Here is a 23,007-nt window from a genome sequence, read left to right as displayed (position 1 = left end):
TGGCTTGGCGTCTGAAGGCAAGGATGCTTTCAAAGAAGTCTGCAGGAAAACTGGAATGTGCACGGAGGCCAGCCCAAAGAGAGTCTCCTCTACCCCCATCAGGATAATCAAGCAGGGACAACCTGAGCATAAAAATCAGTAATTCCAGGCAAGTGGCACGGACTGAGTTCATAAAAGAGCTTAAGTCCATAAGGCTATTGAAAAATGGAAATTAACAGGAAGTATGCCAGGGGAAGTTGGAATGCATGCCATCAGTTTTCAATCTGGTTTACAGAGGGATATTGATCAAGTCACATGGCTAGAGGCTCACACTTCAGTTGCGGCCAGCAACCAGGTCTCCAATCCAAATTTTTGTTGGCTTGCTCCAATTGTTTGCTTAAAGGATGGAAATGCATGCAGAATTGTCCTGTTCCTTACCGCGTTTCTTTGGTTGTGCTCAGGGTTTGATGTTTGTAATAAGCCAGGGGTGGAATGTAGTGGTCTGCAAGACTTATTGCGAACACTTAGCGAGCACACACGCATACTCAGACCCACAAAATCCAGATTCTGTCATTATAGACTTTTGGATGGCATGTCCACACTACCCTTTGCCCAAATAGGCCTTTGTCACCAGGGAAAAGGTGTACATTATACCAAAAAGAAATCAAGATGGCTTGAGAAAAGGTGGAGAACAGGGATGGTATTGTGCCTGGGCCAGAGCGACTGACACTCCAGGGCCATATTTAATCAACTGATTTGTGTGTTCAAGTGTGTGTAGTGACCCTCATAGGGTCAAAAAATGTGAATTATTGCAATGGCTCAGCATATCCATGATCACAGGAGGCTGGGGTTGCATAGAGACCTCCCTTTCTAGACAGAGCTTGCCATTCCAGTTAGCCCCAGTCCCTGCCACTCCCAATTGTCTCTTATTTAAATTGCTTTCCTGAGCCCTGCAGACATTTGCGTTTTTGACCCCTATTGGTGATACTGATCAGCAATAACAATAATAACGGGCCATTGTTACCATTTTACAGGTAAGAAAACTGAAGTCCAGAGGGCTCAAATAAATTATCTTGAAGTCACAGGCTGTGGAAGGGACTGCTGGTTGATTACCCTACCATCCATTCTCCCCTTCCTCGTTACTAACAGAACTCTATTTTATTTGGACTGACAATGTGCCCACATAAAAGAGCACATTTCCCAGCATCCTTTGCAGTTAGATGTGGCTATGTGATTAAATTCTGGCCAACGACATATAGGCAGAAGTGTTATAAGGACCATTTAAAAAAATATCCCTAAAATGGAGGGGCAAGTCCTTTCTGTCCTCTCTTGTCCTCATTTCTGATGCCTGGAATGCAAATGTAATGGCTGGAACTCCTTCAGCCATATTGGACCATGAAGAGACCTTGAGGACAGAAGCCGTGCATGTCAGAACAGAAAGACAGGAACTGGATTTTCTGATGAATGTGTAGATCCACCATACCAGTCCCAACCCACATTCTCTTAGACTTCTTTTATGAGAGTTAATAAACCACATGTGTTGAAGTCAGGTCTCCATTCCTATAACTGATACAGTGGTGAGGTTAGGATTCACACCCAGTCTGCCTGACACCAGAGCAGGGGTTCTAGTTTATTGCCCTACGCAGCCTTCCAGTCTGTGCTGCAGTCACAACCAACCCCAGGCTTTCCCTATTGCCTGAAGCTGCTGTCAACATTCCCTCCTCGCCTCCTGGCATTGGAGGAGCAATTGTACCTCATGCTCGGATTGGCTAATGAGCATGTGGCCACCTCCCAGTTCTACAGGAACTCCAAACTGACCCAAACAAGGGCAACTTGGGAGTTCATGGGTTGGGGACAGCAATTCCATATGCCACCTCACTAAGAACTTTAGCCTCTGAGCATCATTTCTGGGCTTCCCTCCAAGGCTGAATGACAGAGAGTGCCTGCAACAATGTTCGAATGGAGGGGGCTCTCAGGGAGACCCCAAAAGTCTGCCAGGCTGTCACCAGCTGGCATCCTATTTTTCACAGTGTAGGGTGTTCCTGTAGTGACAAGTGTCCTTTCAGTTCAAAGTAACGGATCTTTCTTGTTTGAGTGGTTGGGATTAATTTTGCTTTTGGTGAAAGAAAAACCCACATGTTCACATATTGAGGCTTCTCTGGGGCCCATGAATGCATACAGCCTTCTGGCTGGAAAATTCTCAAGGTTTGTGTTCAAGTCTCTCTGATCTTAAAAACAATGATGGTGATCATAATAACATCACTTCTAGCATTGCACCATCTTTCTTCTTGCTTCCACTTCTTCAAAGGATGACCTAAGATTCTTCCCCCATTACCTCCCCCCTCTTCCTGCTCACCCAGGTGACACCTGCTTCCACCCCCACCCCCCTCTGGGGACTGCTCTGGTGAAGGTCATCAGCCCCCTCCTGTGGCTAATCCAATGACTTTTTTCAGTTTTTATTTTGTTGGACCTCTCTGTGGAGTTTGATGCTATCAACCACCTTTTCCTTGAAATTTTCTACTCTTTCGACTTTCAGACAATATGATCTTTTGGTTTTCCTTCCACTTCTCAGAGGTGGTCTGAGGTCCTCCAATCCTTGTTCCTCAGAAGTTTGTATTTGGTCCTCTCCCCTCCATCCTCTCTCCTTCTCTTCTTTTCTCATCTCCCTGGACACACTCTTCTCAGGCTCTCTCTCTACTCCTCTACTTTTATCTAACACTACTCACCAACAATGCCTGTCTTAGGTCCAGGTCCTCAGAAACAGGCTCTAAGATGCAGAATTGCTGGCAGAAAGCTTCCTGAAGAGCGTTCCTGGGAATAACATCAGAGGGGAATGAAGGACTGGGAAGCATGGAAGGAGAGATGGACCAGGGATGCAACCAAGGCTTCAGCCACTCCCACGGGGGCCTTGAACCTGGGATGGCCCTTCAGAGTTATCCTAAATTGAGGCAAGGGAGCCAAGCCCTTGTGACCCTGCAGTGGCAAGTCCCTGGATGTGAGCTGGGGAGGGGGCATTGCTGTGGGTGAGGCAGCTTCCTTCTGCCAAAGGCTATTCTTGACGAATGGCCCAGCGAGAGAAGACAGCAGCTGGGGAAATGAGGGCCTCGTCCTGAGGGGGATCTGGGCAGCACCACAGCACCCACAGTACAATCGAAAGACTAAATTTACAGTCCTGACCTTTCTGTGGGCAATTGCACACTGATGTAGCTAACTACTGCCGAATGCATTCAGTCGTACTATACAGTTCCCCAAATGCAATGTGCTGTGTGCCCCACTGCTCCTCTGCCTAGAATGTGCTTTCCTCATCTACTCGCATTCATTCCACACGTGTGTACCGAGTGCCCACTCTGTGTCAGGCACTGTGCTGGATCTGGGGCACCAGCCAGGGGCTTAATGGAAGTCAGTTCTTGGGCCTGGAATCAACCTGCTGCATCCAGGGGGGCTGACTGGGCAGCCCCAGCTACAGAAGGGTGGGCAGCATGGAGCCCACTAGGACCCGGGCAGGGCCATGCTCACCCACTCTGGAAGCTCCTCGTATCCCAGCAGTGGGATGAAGGAAAATGGGACCCCGGCGGGATGGTGGCACGAGTGAGTCTGAGGGTCTGGGACAGCCAGGGGCTCAGATGAGAGGCCAGATGTTCCTGGGGTTTGGGGAAAGTGGAGCAGGGTGCCCCACCCCATATAAGCCCCGCCTGGCCAGCTAGAAAACTCACAGGTGCTTACCTGGGCCAGCCTCCTGCGCTTACCTGGGCCAGCCCCCTGCTGTGGGAAGGGGCCTGCAGTCCTGATGCCTCAGCCGGAATCACACGCAGATCCTGTGCACATACATGTGCCCACCAACAGACCTGTGCCCCTTGTGCACAAATACATGATCACGCCTCCAATTCCCCCACAGGTGTGCACACAAGCACATCCACATTCCCAGCTACATGCACATACAAGTGGGCGTGCCACAGTCCCAGTACCTCCCCACGGCCCTGTGTCCACGCTCACGATCCTTACCTGCCCGCACCCACACAGGCGGGGCCCGTCTTCCCACTGGCACCTGCACACCCATGCAAGGACCCTCACGGACATTCTCACTTGCTGGTGTGAGCACACATCCATGCACGCTGGTGTGGGGAGCCTGAGTGACAGCTGTCAGGCAGCAGCACCGCGGGGCATCTTCTGAGTCCCTGCTGCAGGCCGAGGGGAATTATGGTCTCTGCCGCCGTTGCATGAGCCTCCGGGGGGAGAGGTGAGCCTTTTCTCTCTTCTCCTTTGGGGCCAGCCTTCTGAAGCACCATGAATAAGTATTCAGTTCCCTTCCCTCCCCAGAGACCAGGCTCCTCTCTAAATATCAAGGCAGGAGAGTGCAGACTTAAAAAGGTCATTACCAAACATCGGGAGGGTGGCATTTAGCTAGAGAAGTGGCTTCTGGAGGAGAACCTCAGACCTCAGCGGGGAGCCTTTGTTAAAAGCCCCATTTGTTGCCCTGGGTCCCTGTCGCTGGAGTGGGAGTGGGAGGTGGGAGGAGCAGCATTACTCCATCCTCCAGGGCAGGGGGCCCCCAAGCCGGGGGACAGACCCTCAAGGCGGGAGCGGGCTATTTGGGGTCACAGGCAGCTCTGGGTGGGCAGGAATGGTAGCCCTGTAGGTAGAGATCCTGGAGATAGGGGGCCCAAAGGAACCCCCCACTTTTTCTGGGAAGCAGGTGGGAGGACGTAGGGCTTCAGCCGCTACCCCAGGACCATGGGGGGCCCAGAAGGAGCTGAAAAGCCTGTCCCTCTGCTTCCAGACTCAGCAGAGAGTTTTCTGGGACAGGATGGAAACTCCCCCCGTAGGGAATGCCTTCCTCCCTTCCTCTCCCCTTTCTTATAGTTCAGGTGAAAGAAACTGAAGCTCAGTTCCCCTTTGGGTCCTTGTTCGGGGGAATTCCTGGATAATTTGCCCGGGCAGGAAGGTGGGATCCTGAGGGCAGGATGCTGACTGGAGCCAAGGCAATAACAACAGATTGGCCAAACGGTTCTGCGTGAGAAAGTGAGAGGAATTAGTTTTTCTCCTGAGAGGAAAGGAGAAGAAAGGCCTGAAGGAGGGGAGAGACAGCCAGGGCCCAAGCGGTAGCCTGGCCATGCTGGATCTCCTCCATCCGCGCTCCACATTTGTCCCCTTCCTCGTCCAGCCTGCCCTGGGCCCCAAGACTGACCCACCGAACACCTCTGACCTCCAGAGGCTCCTCCCCTCTGGCTTCTGGCTGGCTTTGGCCAAGAGGAGGCCCTGACAGGAGAGCAGAGGGCAGGAGCGGGGGGCTGGGGTGTTCATTCCTGGCTGCTTCCCTGCCTCTCCCTGAGGTCACACGTCCTGTGGGAGACCCCTCCGTGATGGCGGCTATGCATACAGTCCTGCTTCTTTCCTCCAGGCTCAGCCAGACCTCATTGCTGGGGTGCCAAGATGACTTCACTACAGCTGAGCCTTGGGGGCAGGATTCCACTGTCTGCTTCCAGCTTTTGATCCCCACAAAGAGGGTGTTACAGACTGAATGTTGTGTCCCCCGAATTCCCATGTTGAAATCCTAACCCCAATGTGACAGTGTTAGGAGGTGGGACCTTTGGGAGGTGACTAGATCGCGAGGGTGGAGCCCTCATGAACGGGATTAGTGTCATAAGACAGACCCCACAGTGCTCCCTTGCCCCTTCCGCCATGTGAGGACACATCGAGAAGTCGGCAGTCGGCAACCCAAAAGAGGTCCTTCCCCGGAAGCCACCCATGTCGCACTCTGATCTCAGACTTCCAGCCTCCAGAACCGTGAGAAACCACGTCTGTTGTTTATCAGTCACCCAGTGTGTGGCCCTTTGTGGCAGCAGCCTGAGCGGACCAGGGCAGAGGAAGGGCTGCGCGGATGAAGGTGATGGGGGCCGTGGCTGGGGCATGTGCTGGGGGCGGGGTCAGAAAAAGGAGGCTCGCGACCCTGTCAAGGGACTTTCTGCGTGAAAACACACGTCAGGAGGCCCCACTGCCTGTGACTAGTGAATGCCCCCAACCCCCTTCCCCTCATCTCCCCAGGCAGCTCAGGAGGTGGTGCCGGGTCCCGGCCTGCATGTGGGCTGCCAGGAGAGCTCGGTGGGGTGAGTCGGGGAGAAGGAAGCTACAGGAACTGTGACTTAGGGATGGATTTGTTTTTCTGGCTCCTACGAGGCAGTGAGGGAGGGGGACAGGCAGAGGGGGCCATTCGGAACCCATTTTTTTCCAACTCTACTCGTGACGCATAATGCAATCAGATGACATTTAAATATTCATAAAAAAGGATGCAGATGCAAGTGTGAGACTGGTGGGCTAGTAGGGAAGGGAGGGAGGGAGAGAAAGAGGGAGATTGGGATCCACATGCCGCAATTTATGGAACACAGGATCTCAGAGTGAGGAAGGGCATTTGGGATTATTTGGTTTGATCTTTAACTGTTGCAGGAATTTTTTATGGCATCCTGATGGGGGGCAGGGTTCCCCTTCACCACAGACAAGGAGCTCCTTCCATCCTAAAACAAGACTTTCCATCTTGGGGTACCAATCCTTGCTCCAGGGAGTTTTTCCTTAGACGGAGCTAAAATCCCATCACTATCCCCGTTTGTCCCCTGCAGTGGTCCTAGCTCTGCCCCCTGGGACCACCCAGGAAGGGACCACTCCAGATGTCCGCTGACAGTGCTCAGAGATCTTTAGCAAGTGGCCATGTCTTCCTAGCTCCACGCTAAGCAGCCCTGAGCTCCCTCAGCCCTTGGCCAGACCTTTCTTGAGGTGCTGCCACAGAGACCCCCAGGACGGAGGCAGGGAGAGAAGTTGTATCTGCTGATTAATACCTATACCTCCAGGGGTATCAGTCCCCACGCCTGAACATCTGCCATCCAGCTGGAGAGTGGATCAAATCTGGCTTCCTGGGAGCAGTGAGGGCATGGGGTGGAAGGGGAGCAACATTAGTTTGGGGATCAGGAGATTTGAGTTCTTTTTTTTTTTTTTTTTGTGAGGAAGATTGGCCCTGAGCTAACGTCTGTGCCAGTCTTCCTCTATTTTGTATGTGGGTCACCACCACAGCTTGGCTTCATGAGTAGTGCACAGGTCTGTGCCCGGGATCGGAGCTTGTGAACCCTGGGCCACCAAAGCAGAGTGTGCGAACTTAACCACTACGCCACAGGGCTGGCTCGAGATTTGAGTTCTTGATCCAGCCCAGACACTTCGGGCTGTGTGACTGGTAGGAAGTCATTTTGCCTCTCTGAGCCTCAGTTTCTTCATGTATGAGGCAGGAACTTCTCCCTTACAAGGATTCCATGAGGATTAATAAGACGGGAAGAGCAGTTTCCCTGGCTGGAAGGGCCAGGACACTCAGCTGGGTTGTGTGTTCTCTGGGCCAACCCTTGAGGCAGAGGGAGGAGGCAGCTGAGATTCGAGGGCACGTGGGCATCTGGGGTCCATCCTGAGAGGCTCCGGGTGGCGGCATTTTCAGTGATTGTTACGGAGAGAGCTTGGGCGGGGGACAGCCTCCTTACTCAGTGATGTGGCTGGAGAACTGACGCATCTGCTCCGGGCTGCACAGGCGGTCTTCCAGGTGGGGGCAGTGGACCCTGCCGTGTGGAGCAGAATAGATGGGACAAAACCCACAGCTATAGGGTATCGTTTAGCTCCCTCCCTGGCTTTGTGATCTTGGGCAAAATTCTTAATTTCTCTGACCCTTAGTTTCTCCATCTGAAAATTACAGGAAACAAATAGCCAGGGACTACTGGGGATGTTCTAAAGATGAGTGAGGCATTAATTGGTTGAATTTAACAAGAAATGAACTTGAACGGGCGGGGCCTCTCAGAATACCAGGATGGATGGGCGTAAGAGCTCCCAAGAGTCCTGTGGGCCGCGGGGGGCTGAGGAGGGTGTGAACAGGGCACTGGCCTGGTCAGACTCGGCGTTATCCCTCCTGACCCGGGGGGCAGGGGAGGGGGAACCGAACCTGGTCCCGTGCCTTTAGAACCCAGGGCAGGATAGGAGATTGAGGGCCGTTGTAGAGCTTCCCACCCAGTGTGAGGATCCCCGCTACAGACCCCAGCTGAGATTCTTGGCATAGATTTCTTGATTGATGGGGAACTCACTGCCTCCCACAGTAGCCCGTGGCATTGCCAGGGGCTCTGATAGGAATTCTCCCTCATGCTAGATTTCCTCCTTTTCTGTGGTCCCATCAGCTTCCCTGGCCCCAGACAGGCTTGGGAAGGTTTAAGAAGCTTCTATCCTTGGGACTACAGGAAGAGGAGATGACACAACAGAGCAGTCAACTGTTGGCATGAACGAAGGGCCACCACCTGGCCTCCAGCTGCCCTTCCGTCCCTGCTCAGTGATCTTTCCTGTTCTTTTGCTCCGAACCTTCACTGCTGCCCCCAGTCTCTTCCCGTCAGTCCTAGGCTCTTGAGGCTGAGGCCCCGCCCCTTCCTTCCCCTTTCTTGAAGCCTGCTTGGGACTGAGGCTCCCTCAGCCCCCTATCCCACCACACCCATCTTCACCTGTCCCCAGCCTCACACCCTCCTCCCACCTCAGCTGAGGAGCTGCTCCTCTTGCCGTTCCATCAACCTCCACCTGTGCCCTTGATGCCATCCCTTCCCCTGTCTCTCCTGGAACCTTCCTCCATGAGTAACTCCTCTCTCTTGATTATCGCCACCTCTACCTCTGTACTGCCTTTCTCCCTTTAGCCTATAAACCTACTGAAGGCTCTTCCACTGTAAAAATAAGCCAACAGAGAGACAAACAACACCACTCCTCCCAAGACCTGGTGGTCCCTGTGGCTCTGACACTGTCTCTAGTTTGCCTTGAAGCCAAGCTTCTCGAACAGTCTCCATTCCCTCTCCTCACTTCCTCATCTCCCACGACTGGGTAGTTGGTCCTCCGTTCCCATGAAGACCTTCCAAGGTCACCAGTGGCATCCTTGCTGCTACGCCTGATGGACACCCCTCGGCCCTTATCTCCCCTGGCATCTTGCAGTCTTTGGGACTGATGACCACACCCACTTTCTTTGGACACGCCTTTGGCTTTGAAGGCACCACTTTCTCCTGGTTTTCTGCCCTCCTTCTGGCTCCAGCTTCTCAATCTCATGTTTTTCAGAGGTCTGTTCCGTGTTGATGATCCCCAGGGTTCTGCACATGGCCTTCTTCTCTTTCCACGTGTCACACTCTCCCTGGGTGAGCCCATCCACTGGGTGGCTACAGTTGCCATCCACATGCCCAAGACTCTTGAATCTCTATCTCCAGCCTGGGCGTCTCTTCTGTGCCCCGGAGCTGCATGTCCAACTGCCTGCTAGACATCTCTTTCTGGATGCCCTTCAAGCTCATCACTTCCAAGATGGACCTGGTCATCTTCCTCCCCAGGGCTCCATGGCAGGGAACATCACCTCTGTCAACGCAGCACCTAAGCCAGAAACCTGCCACCCTTCTTTGACTCCTTCATCTCTCTTACTCTTCTACTTATAGACTTCCGCCAGGTCTACCTCCCAAATATCTCTCGAATCTGCCCCTCCCTTTCCGTTTGTGAGCACCTCTGCTCTAATTCAAGCCAGCAGTATCTCTTGCCTACATTACTGCCCCCTCCTGGTGTCCTAGTTTCTAGTCCGCTGATCCTAGCAATGCCAGCATGCTCTGCCCCAGGGAGGAGGTGAAGTGTCTGCAGATGTCACTGAGGCATGCCTCTTGAACCTAGGACAGACCTGGACTTTTGTTTCCTTCTGAATCAGGGCCTGACTTTGGGGAGAAGGGATGTGTGCACACATGTGTGTATTGTGTGTGCATTGCATGCGTATGTGTATTGTGTGTGCACTCGTGTGTGCATTGCATGTGTGTATGTGTGCTGGAGGGGGGGTGATCAAGGAGGGGTTCCTCTCTGCACGGTCCCCAGAGATGTTTCCCAAGCGCCTGTCTCCTGCCTGTCACCCACCCACACGGGGGAACAAAGCTCTCCCCAGCTGACTGCCGCCCCTGTCTGCTGAGACAAGAGTTGTACATCTCAATTTTTATCACATGAAAATGAAATAAAGAATGCTGGAATAGATCCTGAAGAGACAATACTGCAGAGAGTGACTTTTCCTTTGCTGTGGCATCCCCCGGTCCTCTCTGCACCTCCCGGAAGAGCTGTCCCTGTTGAGATGCCAGCTCGCTGTCTCTTTGGGGGCCTTCAAAGAGGGCGTCCTGGCTCTTACATTTGAAAACACAAGGAGAGTTAAACGCACCACAGCGGTGAGAAAAGCGGTTCCGAAACATGTTGTTTGCTGCCAGCTCGCGCTGTCGCCTCCAGAGTCCTGCCTTGATGTTGCCGCCTTGACTAGACAGACAGAAGATGTTTTCCTTCTCAATTAGGAAAAATCCACAGCTTCACGCCCCGCATGGGAGATGGCAGAGCTGGAATTAGCACCGGGGGAGGGGAGGCGACAGAGGCGACAATGTCTCCCTTGGCCCTGGTTTCAGCTCCAGCCTGGCCCAGATGGACACACCCGCTTCCCTTTGGGTCTTTCCCTCCTTCTCTACCTCTGCCCTCCCTTTTACTGGTTCACACAAGAAATGTGAACTCGAGCCGCTTCCTGCTCTGTGCCAGGGCCTTCGGTAGATCTGAGGTCCCAGAGGAGTAAAATGCGGTCCCTCCCTGTGGGGAGCTCAGAGCTAGTTAGAGACTGATAGAAAAGGGACAAACCCAGATGCTGCTAGGCTCTTCCTGCTCCTTGAAATCCAGGTCAGATAGGTTCAAACCCTCGTTGAACAGATCATATGCCAAAAGAGTCTCAAGATTCCAGCACGTTCCAGGACAGCCTCTCCCATGTGGTGGTTAGGAGTACAGACTCGTGGCTGACTGTCCCGGTTCAAATGCCAGCTCTCCCCCTGCTAGAGGCACCCACGTCACTCAACTGCTCTGTGCCTCAGTTTCCACGTCCGTGGATGGTGGAGAGCAAGAGGACCTGCTTCCCAGGGTTGTTGAGAGGTTAGATGAATTAGTTCATGTGCGATGCTTAGAGCAGAGCCTGGCACATCGAAAGCACTATGAAAGCTGAGCTCTTTACGCTCATTGTCATTTCTAGCTCTGAGCTCCGGTTTGAACTGACTTAATTCCGTTTGTGCATCTTCTCACCCCCCTGCTGGCGCTGTCAGTTCCACCCTGAGTCAACTCAGACGTGGACCTCAATCCTTTTCTTGATGTTCCATTAAAAAAAATCAGCCTCCCTCCTAAAACAAAGCATGGTTGGGCACACAAAGTCCCTGTGGGTAGCAGGCATTTCCAGAGGATGGCGAGGAGAAAGGATTTATAGATTGCGAGAACGCCAACAGCGTAAAAGCCTGTCTTTGATATTTCCATTCCTAAAAGCCCCTCAGCCATTCCCACCGCCTGAGCATCAGCCTCCCGCTACATTGTTTTATTATTTTCCCCTTTGCTCTCTGCCTCTCCCCTACCTTCAAATTTCCACCTATTTCCCATGCAGAGCGGTTTAACTATCTCTTTTGGTTCCTTGTCTCTTGTCAAATCTTCCCCTCAGGATGTCACCTCCCCCCAAGTGCCATATCAAGGTATTTTTTCTTATACAAAGACAGTTGTTTCCCTAAGAGGAATTCTGGTGTCAGATGTTATATCAGTGAGGATTCAGCCGGGAAAAGAGAAACCTCTGCAAACGTTGAGGACAGAAGGGATGGAAGGCAGGGCGTTGGTTACACAGGTGATGGACGGGGAGAGAAGCCAACAGCATGGCTGCACCAGTGGATCAGGTATTGAAATACGTTCAGGCTAGTAAAGAGCCACTGTCCAGCCCCCAGCTCCTCGCTTATGTCCCCCCCACCTCCCTGTGCCCTGTAACTAAAGGGTTAATGCCAGTCACAGCAGGGAGCCTCCAGGGTCTGCTCCCGGGTATCCTTCTAGTTGGTCTGCACCACTTCCACACGGGGGTTGTTCAGTGTTGGAACCGCCCCCCTAGCCTGGATGAATGGGGCTGTGCTGCAAACAGTCTGGAGCAAAGTGAAGCTAAGGAGTGACCGAACCTGGTGTGGAGACTGGAGGGGAGGACCGAGCAGAGCGGGGTGGGGCTGGAGGCAGGGAGACCTCTGGAGGCTGTGATGGGTCAACAGTCCAGGGAAAAATCCCATCATCAGACCTCAGTTTGCTTCGCGGTCTGTCTGCTGGGCAGCGCATCCTCCCCTCCGAGGATGAGATCTGGGTGGGACACTGCCCATCTTTTCACAGTTGGGGAAATCGAGGCCAGTGAAACAAAGGTGTGCCCACAGTCATAGAGCAGGCAAGGACCAGTGCTGGGGCCCCTGAAGCCCAGCTGAGGGCTCTCCCTGCGTGTCCCTCCGCAGACCTGGAGAGTAACACCAGCACATGAGAGTCAGGAGGAGCAGGAGCTGAGATGAGACGAGGATGCAAAAGTGAACAGAACCTTCAGATTCCGCTCCGAGGGGACTGCAGAAACTGATGAGATCTCTGCCGGACACAGTGAAGCCGGAGGAGGCGTTCAAAGGACTGCAGAGGGAAGACACCCTGAGCCGTGGAGGACACATAACCTCGCTTCTGTGACAGGAGGGTGAGAGGCAGTGAGTGGTGGGGGGAAGTGTTTATGGGGTGGCCGTGGGGAAGGGGCAGCCGACTCTCTCTCAGAACAAACCTGACACGAGGGCCTTGTTCTCGCTTGTTGACCTCAGCAAACTTCATAAATGCACGGCCAGTTAGAACAAAGGCTGTCACACGGAGACTGAGCATCCGGTCCTTGTGGGGCCAGTTGGACCAATCTGGTTCTTGTTTAAAAGGAACAGAAATGGACTCTGGGCAACGTAAGCCAAAGGACATTGACCGGAAGTCTCTTAGGTTCTCTCGGACCCAAGAGGGGACATGAGAACTAGCCTCAGCAACAGGAGAGAATGAAGAGTGATAGTGGGCCAGGCCAAAGGGAGCGTGGTCTCCAGGCAGGCACAGCATCGGGACACGCAGGTGCAGCATCGGGCTACACAGCTGCGGCCAGCACGGACCTCCCACCGTCCCCTCTGCCATGACATCCCTCCGAGTGTCACATGGGAGGTGAGCAGGGGTCCCAGGCCCATCCCCTGACTGCGCTGGGGTCAGGAGAAGGAAAAGCTCATCTTCTAGACCAGAAGGCGGTCACTTGGAATTTTCTTCCCAGAAGACAACACTCAATATGGGAGAGGAGCCCTCACCTCGCTCCCCGCTTCCCCAGATCTGGGTGATATTGGAACATGGGTCTTGGGGAATCAAAATGCAACAAATACCCCTTGTGCCTCTTATTTAGAAGCCACTGAGGCCTGAGAGGGCAGGCATCTGCCCACTGCCACGTGGTGGGCAAATGCCTCATCCCCGTTATTGGTCTCATTACATCTCCCTCCCAAGGGCCTACATCTGCAATTCGGAGGCTTCTGGGCCTTCTGTGGAGAGCATGGGCAGGGCCTGACCCTGCAGACACTCTGGCGCTTCTTTTGGATGAGCCATCTTCTTTCCCCCCTGAGCACTGAGGGGCTGTGCTCCTCAATGCCAGGTTGTCGCCTCCCCTCCTCTCTGGGTTTACCTGGGAGAAGTCTTTTCTGTGTAGGGACTGGGCAACTACAGTGTAACTTGGGCGCAGCCGGGAAGTGGCCCCTCTGGTGTCTGGGGCAGGCTCGGGGGTGGCAGCAGGCATGCCCCACTGTGGAACGAGCTGGCCCCTGTTGTGTGGCTGGCCCTATGCTGTCTGGAAGGGGCAGAAAGGAGAGGTGGGAGGGGCATGGGGGACACTGACCGGGGCTCCTTGGGCCCGCCCCGGTTCCCTGGGGAGCCCCTCCGCCTGTGCTCCCTGTCCTGGTCCCAGAGCTGCTCTCCTCCCGCCCTCTTACCCTCGTGGTTCTCCCGGGGATACAGTTTTTCATTTAAGCTGCAGCAATATCTACCCAGGCAATCATCTCTCCCTCCACTTCCCTTTGGCAACTCATTGCTGTTCACTCTGCAGCCAGGACATATTTAAAGGAGAGAAACTTTAAATTAAGTTTGGAGAGTTTAAATGAAAGAAAACAAACCCTCACTATCATCACAGGTAAGACGAAGGCTTCTGGCTCCTGCTGGAGAGCTGCAGGCTGTCCTTCATCTCGCAGCCAGGGAGAAGATCAGGAAGTATTTTTCTTTCCCGCACCCCCTGACACCCCCACCACCCCTGCCACCCATGCGCCAGGTTAATTGAGTGGGAAGCACCATCCATATCAAGGTGGACGAGTACCCACTCGGCTCCCCAGGACAAGATTCCTCAGCCCATGCCTTCAGGGGCTCTGCAGAGTGAGAGGGAGGTGGGGATTCATCCTTGTCAGCATCCTAAGCCTGTCTTTGAGGGGCAGAGGGCTTGGAAGGAAGGCAGGAGGCAGGCTCAGCTTCCCCCAGTTGGCTGCCTGGGCCTGGGGGGTCCTGGGAGGGAGGGGGCTGTCCTGACCTTCCTCCTCGCTACGCATCTCCTGGGATGAGCCAGTCTCTAACAGGTCCTCCCATGTGCTCAGCCCTGTCCGGGGTGCTGCTGAGGGCACAGATGACCCAGGTTGTACGGCTCACTCCATTTCTTCCTCTACCCACTGCCTTCCCCACTCCCAGGGTGGGCTGGGATGGAGGGCAAAGACATTCATCAGCACCATGCTGGGATACGGAGCCCCAGGTTTCTTATCTGTCAAAGAGAAATAGTGATGCCTGCTCCATAGGGTCCATGAAAATGGTCCCTGGGCATGAAGCGCTACATGGCTGCGAGGGATGGCTCTCATTCGCTGAGAGTCCAGACAATCATTCCAAAGCAAGGAAGGAGAGACTAAGTTAAAGCCTTTGATACATTGCCTATAGGCAGACAGACAGACAGACAGATAGATAGACAGATAGGATCTTCTGAAAGACAGTAGTGAAACATGGAGGATATAGAAAAGCATTAGCATTAACATTACAGTACAGATAGTTTAGCTAAGATTTAAAAATATATATATATCCATTAATGTTATTCGAACGATAAAAGCAATTCATGTTTATTGTTGGAAACCAGGAAAATACAGAAAAGCATAAAGAAGAAAATTAAAATGATGCACAGCCCCGCCACCTAGCAATAAATACTATTAACACTGTACTGTGTTTCTGCCAAGTCTTTTCTCTTTAGGCGTATATGCAGCTTGCAGAGGGCTTCCCAGCGGATGCCTGGGCTGTGTCCAGCTCTGGGATTCAGCCCTGCGCCAGCATGTCTGATGAGCTGGTGGCACAGGGCCACCACCACCATTTCTCCTGGGATGGAAGTGCCTCATAGAAGAAAACTTACCCTGAGGGAAGAGGCAGCTAGGTAGGGCCAGCGCAGTATCTGTGAACTCCCAGACAGACAGAGCCGAGTCTGAATACCAGCTCTGCCATTGGTGGGTGGGTGAGTGACCTTGGGCCCACTTCTCTGCTCCCTAATCTATAAGATGGGAGATAATAGTGGTGCTCAACTCATCGGTTGTTGAGAGGATTAAATGAGATAATAATACATGTAACAGGGTACAAACTACAATCTTTTCATATCCAGAAGTCAGCAGCTATTTCTCTGTATAGACAGAGACAGAAATGGAGCAGATCTCCTTGGTTTGGGGAAGTTGGTTGAGTCTTGTTCCGAGTCGGGCAAGTAGAAGGCCAGTGGGCAAACTTACTGGGATGTAATAAGATCTTTTGGGGATGTGTGTGTGTGCATGCACACATGCATAATAAAAGAGTTGGTGCTCTGGATGTCCAGGTGGTGCTGGCAAGATTCAGACCTGCTGCATGGACGGATTCCCCCTGGGAAGGTGAGACCAGTCTTGAACTGGGAGGGGCATCCTGTTTCTCTCTCTACTGGTGTTTGGAAGTAAGTTTGACCCCCTTTGACTGCATGAGCTCCTATGGCTTTTGAATAATGTAGAGTGGATGGGGACAGAGGCCTCAAGAGGGAGTCCCTGGATCCTACTTTCAAGATTGGTGGACACTTAAATGGTTGGAAACATACTAACAGATGTGTCTGCATTTGTACTCCCACCTGCTGAACTGGGCCATGCTGTCTATAGGCATCTTAAATTCTTCGAGTCACTTGGCCCACAGAAGGCATGCAGGGAAGGGTAGCCAGTTCCAAAGCCTTGGGGCCGTATAGGAGAGGTGAGGCTGAGCATGTCATGGATTGTAGCTCAGATCTTCCCACGGCCCGCCCACATGAACTCCTGTGTATGTACCTAGGAAGAAGGGAGGGGACTAAAGCAAAAATAAAAAGAGCAATTTGTCTAAAGCCCCATAAGACCTTAGGGACATTAACAGCACCCCTTTGACACTCCCCTAAGGGAGAGGAGTTCCACCTGCCTGCCTGCCACTCTTCCCTTCTTTGGGGAAACTGCTTCGTCTCTTGCTCCAACCCTGTGGTCCCAGTGGGAGCTGCCAATCATAGAAGTCAACCTTATAGCCCTGTGGGTGAGCACATGACCCAGGTCCAGCCAATCAGGATCCTTCCCTGGGAATTTTAAAAATTGGAACTAAAGGAAAAGAACCAGTCTTTCTCTGAAGGCAAAACCGTGAGATGTGGTCCTCGAAGTTACAGGTGTCATCCTCCCTGCAGCCTGTGGGAGAGATCAATCTGAGAAGGAGAGAACGGAGCCAACACATCAAGAGAAGCAGAGGTGAGAAATGGAGTGAGGAGGGTTGGGAGGACAGTCAAACTCCTGGCTCTGGTCATTTCTGTAATCTAGGTACACCACTCGACTTCCATGGTTTGGTCACGTGAACCAGTGAACTCATCTTTTCAGCTAGCTATTTCAAGTTAGAATTTGAAAGTCCCAACCAGGCTTTGGTACCAGGTGATGCCAATGCATTGACGGTGGGTCTGGCTGGAGATGTTGGAAGCCCGTGGCAGGTAAGGGGGACTGATGAGAGGGGCAGTGCCCAAAGAAGGTGGTGTTATCCGGGGAGAAAGGGAGAGACACCCAGGACAGAAGGCAGTGCTGGGGAAACAAGCAGCACCCGGCAGAAGGAGCAGAAAGTTGAGGGTGGCTAGAAGTGGGGATGTGTCGTACAGTTGGGCAGACTTACTCTTGAAATCTATTACCCATACAATCGATGTAGTCTCGTATTCCTTTCATCTCTACAACTTTACACCTTGGGCATCTTCTGTTAAAATTAAATCTGATTCAAAAACGTGATTTTATGACCTCATAGCATTCCATCATATGAATCTAACATAATTTATTGAACAAATCCTCCAGTGTAGGGGATTGTAAGTAAATTGTCTTCATTTTTTTGCGTTTTCATTCTTTTGCTATTGTGTACTACAATGCTAGGGACCCCCTTGGAAGTAAATCTTTGTGCACATCTCTAATTATTTCCTTAGGAGAAATTGTTATAAATGGAATAGCTGTATCAAAGGATATGGACATTTTGAAGCCTTTGATCCATATAAATAAATTGCCTTACAGAGCGATTGTGACCATTCACACTCCCACTGTAGGCTAGAAGAGTTTTCTTTCCTCTGAACCTTTGCCAGCTCTAAGTCTAAGATGTTTTAAAAGCTTGGCTAAGATGACAAGCAAAATATATGTCTCATTGTTTTAACTTGAATTTCTTTTATTACTAGTGATGTTGAAATTTTTCATGTATTTATTGGCTATTTGTAGTTTTCTATTGTAAATTTCTTATTTATGTCCTTTGCTCATTTTTTCTAATGGAGTTTTCAGATTTTCTTATTGATTTGTAGGAGTTATTCACCTCGCCTGTCATATATGTTACAAATAGTATTTCCTAGTTTGTTGTTTGATTTTTAATTTTGTTTATGATATTGGGATCTACTTAATGGTTTAGTTTTTATGTTTTCAGATTTGTCATTCTTTTTCTTTGTGTTTTCTTCTAAAACACAGTGCTTAGAAATACCTTCCTCACTCCCAAATCAGGTAAATGTTCACCGACATTTTCTTCTGGTTCTTCTAGAATTTAATAGTTTAAACTTATTCATCCACTGAGAATTTATTTTGATGAGGGTGAGGTAAAGATCTGACTCCCCTCCCCCCCCAAATAGTCAATCAGGTTGCCCCAAGATCACGCGTTAACTAGTCTATTCTTTCCCCACACATTCAAAAGGCCATCTTATGGCCCACTGAATTATCTTAAGTGCTAGGATCTGTTTCTGGGCTTTTTGTTAGATTCCTCTGGTCTAGTTGACTATTTTTAGACTAGAATACAATTGACTTTATGCTTTTTGACCTACAACAAGAGTCCTTGTTTTCCAATAGGGAAATTTAGTCCAATTGTGTTTGTTGTCAAAATTGACCATGTACTTTTGCGTTTTCATTTTGTTTCACGCTTTTTCCTTTTTTATACATTCTTTTGTCTGTCTTGTCCACTACTGTATCTTCACTGCCTAGAATAGTGCCTGACAAATAGTAGGAGTTCAATAAATGCTCATTAAATTAGGGGATATGTGAATTTAGTATAGGAGAAAGGTGGCAATTTAAATAGGAGAAGAAAGGATAAGTCATGTTGAGTTAATTGGGTTGTCATCTGGAGAATAAACAATGTAGATTCTTACTTAAATAAATTTCAGTTGAATTAAAAACTCAATCTTGGGGCCTGCCCGGTGGTACAGCGGTTAAGTTCGCATGTTCCACTTCGGCAGCCTGGGGTTCGCCGGTTCGGATCCCAGGTGCGGACATGGCACCGCTTGGCAAGCCATGCTGTGGCAGGCGTCCCACATATAAAGTAGAGGAAGATGGGCATGGATGTTAGCTCAGGGCCAGTCTTCCTCAGCAAAAAGAGGAGGATTGGTGGCAGATGTTAGCTCAGGGCTAATCTTCCTCAACAAAGCAAAACAAAACTCAGTCTTTAAAACAAACTAGCAAATATTAGAAAAAAGTAGGCGGATATGTTCCTGAAAGTAGGATAGACAAGATTCTCTTAAGTGAGATACAAATAAAAGTCACAAAAGAAAAGATTGATTATTCTGTTTACACAAAAATTTAAAATTTCCATAAGACAAGAATATCTGAAACCAAGCTAAGTGAAACAACAGACTGGGAGAAAATACTTGCAATATATAGATAACAAAGGATTAATGATCATAACAAATAATGAGACTGTACAAATCTAAAAGAAAAGCAAAACAAAATCATACAGAATAAGGCAAAAGATACGAATTGGCAATTCACAGAGGGGGATATGGCCAACAAACACTTGAAACATTTTGATAATTAGGGGCATGAAAACAAATGACAGTGAGATATGTTTTACTCATTTCTTTGACAAATATCAAGTGTTGGGTTGTCTGATTTCATAGCAGAGACACGTCTGAAATTGGCATCATCAAAGATCGGCAGAATACATTAAAATGAAAAAAAAATACACATGTTATTTGGCCCAGTGATTCCACTTCTTGTATTTACCCTTTGAGAATTATTTTCACATGTGCAAAATGAGACAGGTATAAAGATCTTTCTTCCATCCTTGTAAGATGAAACGATTGTAAAGAGCCTCACTGTCTTTCTATAGAGGAATGATGAAATAAACTTAGGAATATTGGTGACAAGGGTTCTTAAAATATTTTTGCCACAAAATCCTCTGGTGGTCTGATGAAGCCACAAATTCCTTCTCAGAATGATGCTTTTAATGCATAAAATAAAGCACATAGGATTACAAAGGAAACGCACTATATCGGATGCAATTATCAAACTATTTTTAAAATTTGACATAGTGACACATGTATTCTTTTATTGATATGTTTAATTTCAAGCTCTAGAGGCAAGTCTGTTATCTACTGGAAATTTGAAGTTCAGATGAGTGTAAACAGTATTTTGAGATACTGCGATAATGATAATCTGATATGAAAATATCTGTGATTTCTATTGGTGACAGGTGCTAATTTCACTCCTGTTTGTCGACTAGTGTATTAGTTTCCCATTGTTGCTGTAACAAAGGACGACGACTTAGTTTGTTATCTTACATTTGCGGAGGTCAGAAGTCCAAAGTCAGTGTCAGTGGGCTAAGATCAAGGTGTCTGTGGGGCTGTGTTCCTTTTGGAGGCCTCAGGGGAGGGTCCATTTCCTTGTCTCTTTCATCTTCTAGGGGCTGCCTGTACTCCTTGACTTGTGGCCCTGCATCTCTCTGCCCTCTTCTTCCACTGGCCCTTCCCCTTCTCTGGCTCTAACTCTCTTGCTCCCTCTCATAAGGATCCTTGTGATTACATTGGGCCGACAGGAATAATTCAGGATAATCTCTCTGTCTCAAGATCCTTGATTTAATCACACCAGCCAAGTTCCTTTTGCCTTGTAAGGTCACATATTCACAGACCCGGGAGATTAGGGCATGGACATGTTGGGGTCATTTTGCCGCCTACCACGCCTACATTCATAACTAAAGGAAATGCTAAATTTCAATTAGAGTTTAGTAAGAATAAAGATGCAAAATTTTCCCACTCCAGTTCATAGACCTCGCTGAATCTTACCTGTGAGCCCTAGATCTACGGCACTGACACCTATTAACACATTGCCATCCAGAAAAGTAGAGGTAACACGTGCACTCTTTTCAACAGGCTCTAAGGGTGTGTGTTTCCTTCAAGCTCTTACCTAGACCAGGTTTTATCATTAAAAAAGAAAAAAAGAAAAGGAAAATAACGAAGAAAAAAAAAGAAGGAAGGAAAGAAGGAAGGAAATAAATCTCTTTGCCAATCAGAAAGGGAGAAAAATACATACACCTGAGAATTTGGCTCTATCTAGACATTGTCTTACTTTTTAATCTCAAAACCTGTTTGAAATTTCTACACACTCTTTTGGTATTTTTGACTCTAGAGCAGAGGTTGGCAAATTTCCTGAAAGCAGCTAACACATATCTTATGCTTTGCAGGCTATCTGATCTCTTCTGCGACTATTCAACGCTGCTGCCGTAGTGTGAAAGAGCCGTGCAAATGTGTGAACACACTGTGTTGAGACAAAACTTTACTACAAAAGCAGGCAGTGGGCCTGATTTGACCTACGGGCCATTTGCCAATTCCTATTTCAGAGCAACACCAAACCTTCCAAATATGATGATGATGCAAGCCACATAGGTAATTTAAAATTTTCTAGTACCCATATTAAAAAAGTAAAAAGAAGGAGATGAAATTAATATGTTTTATTAGATTCAGCAAATCCTAAATATTATCATTCCAACATATGAGCAACATAAAAATTATTGAGATATTTTACAGTATCTTATATTGTAGTCTAGATTCAAAATCTGGCGTGTATTTTACAGTTTCAGCACGTTTCGGTTGAGACCAGCCACACTTCCAGGGCTCAGCAGTCATGTGGATAGTGACCACTGCGCTGGACAGTGTCATTCTGGAACGTAAGTCTGAGACCAGTTTTGTTTTTTCTTTGCAGGAACCAACTTTTTTTCCTATAGGCCTGCTTTGAGGATAATTTTTTATACTAAAAAATTAAATTTAACTAGACGTCTTTAGGCTCTAGCTTTTTTCAATATTTTTGTCTGCTATTTAGTGATTCCTTTCAAACTGTTCTTTAACTGAACACATTTCAATTATTATATCTTTGATGATTGATTTGGTTCTATCGTTACATGTATTTTAGAAACACTAATTATTTGTATATTAGATCTCAGTTGTTTCTCTTCCTTATCTGTCATTTCTCTTTGACTGGTTGAATCTCTTTCTCATTTTCCTTTGCATTCTGGGGAAACTCTTAAAGTTTGTCCTTCACATGGCTGATTCCATTTTTCTGCACTGTGGTTTCTTGGCTTAGGCTGCTAATGAAGATTTAAGTATTACTTACAATCTCGCCTCATCTTGTCCTCTTTTGATTTCTGCCTGACTCTCAGCCAGCTTGCTCCTTTTCCATCTAAACCTTTTGTTTTATCGCTTAATCTGCTCCCATTTAAAAATCCAATTTATTGAACATAGAAATGAGCTTATTCACTTAACGCTCATTGAAAACTTAAGATGTTATCTCTAGATTGTTTAGTGTCTTAGTCAGCTACTGCCACAATAATGCTGTGTAACAATCCACCCAAAACACTACAATAAAGCACAGTGAGTATTTATTTTTGCGCTCACAAATCTGAAGGTTGGCTGAGGTGCTGTTGCTCAGACTGTGGGCCCCCGTGTTGACCAGTATGTCTCTACTCATATCTTGTTCTGGGCCAGTGCCAACCTAGGACATGCTATTTTCACGATGGAAGTCAAAGCTCCCTGAGAGGCAAGAAGAAACACTCTATGACTCTTAAGGCTGAGGCTCAGAACTCACACATTGTCCCTTCTACCCACATATCATCGGCCAGAGCTAATCACGGGGCCAAGGCCAAAATCAACTGAGTGGAGTTTTGTCACTTCACTCTTTATGGCTTGTTTTAAAGAGTCAACTTATAAAACTACAACCATATGCTACTATACTCTTATTAGAATGGCCAAAGTAAAAAAACTGACTATACCAAGTGCTAGTAAGGAGGCAGAGAAACCGGAACTCTCATACATTGGTGGTAGGAATGCAAAATGATACAGCCCCTTCGGAAAATGGCTCAGCAAGTTTTCATGAAGTTAAACATACTCTCCTCACATGACCCAGCAATTCTACCCCTAGGTATTTACCCAAGAGACCTGAAAACTTATACTAAGTTAAAGAAGGCTACATACTATTCCATTCCACTTATGAGACATTCTGGAAAAGGCAAGACCACAGGGACAGAGAACAGAGAGTGAATTTTAAAAAATGATTGAAAACAAAAGCTGGGGCCTTTCTGAAAACGCCTTTCATTTCCTTTAGTAAATTGTTTTCATAAGGAGTACAGACTGATATGACCCCTGTTTTATATTACAATATATTTCATAGCCTATATTGTTGGATTCCCCTCTACTCTAGTTTTGCATGAAAAAAATGTCCATCTAAACCTAGCGTTAATCACAATCAGAGAGGCTGGATCGCCCTTGGTTCTTCTCGATCTACTGGTTGTAATCTTTCTATCTAATTTCAAATAAGGCCAGTCTTCACCATACAGGGTGTGCTGGCACCAGGAACAGTGTCCAAGGGGTGTCAC

This window comes from Equus caballus, chromosome 2, assembly GCF_041296265.1.
Source record: "Equus caballus isolate H_3958 breed thoroughbred chromosome 2, TB-T2T, whole genome shotgun sequence".
Classification (NCBI taxonomy): Eukaryota; Metazoa; Chordata; class Mammalia; order Perissodactyla; family Equidae; genus Equus; species Equus caballus.
The sequence above is the reverse complement of the archived record's forward strand: the minus strand, read 5'-3'. Positions refer to the sequence as shown.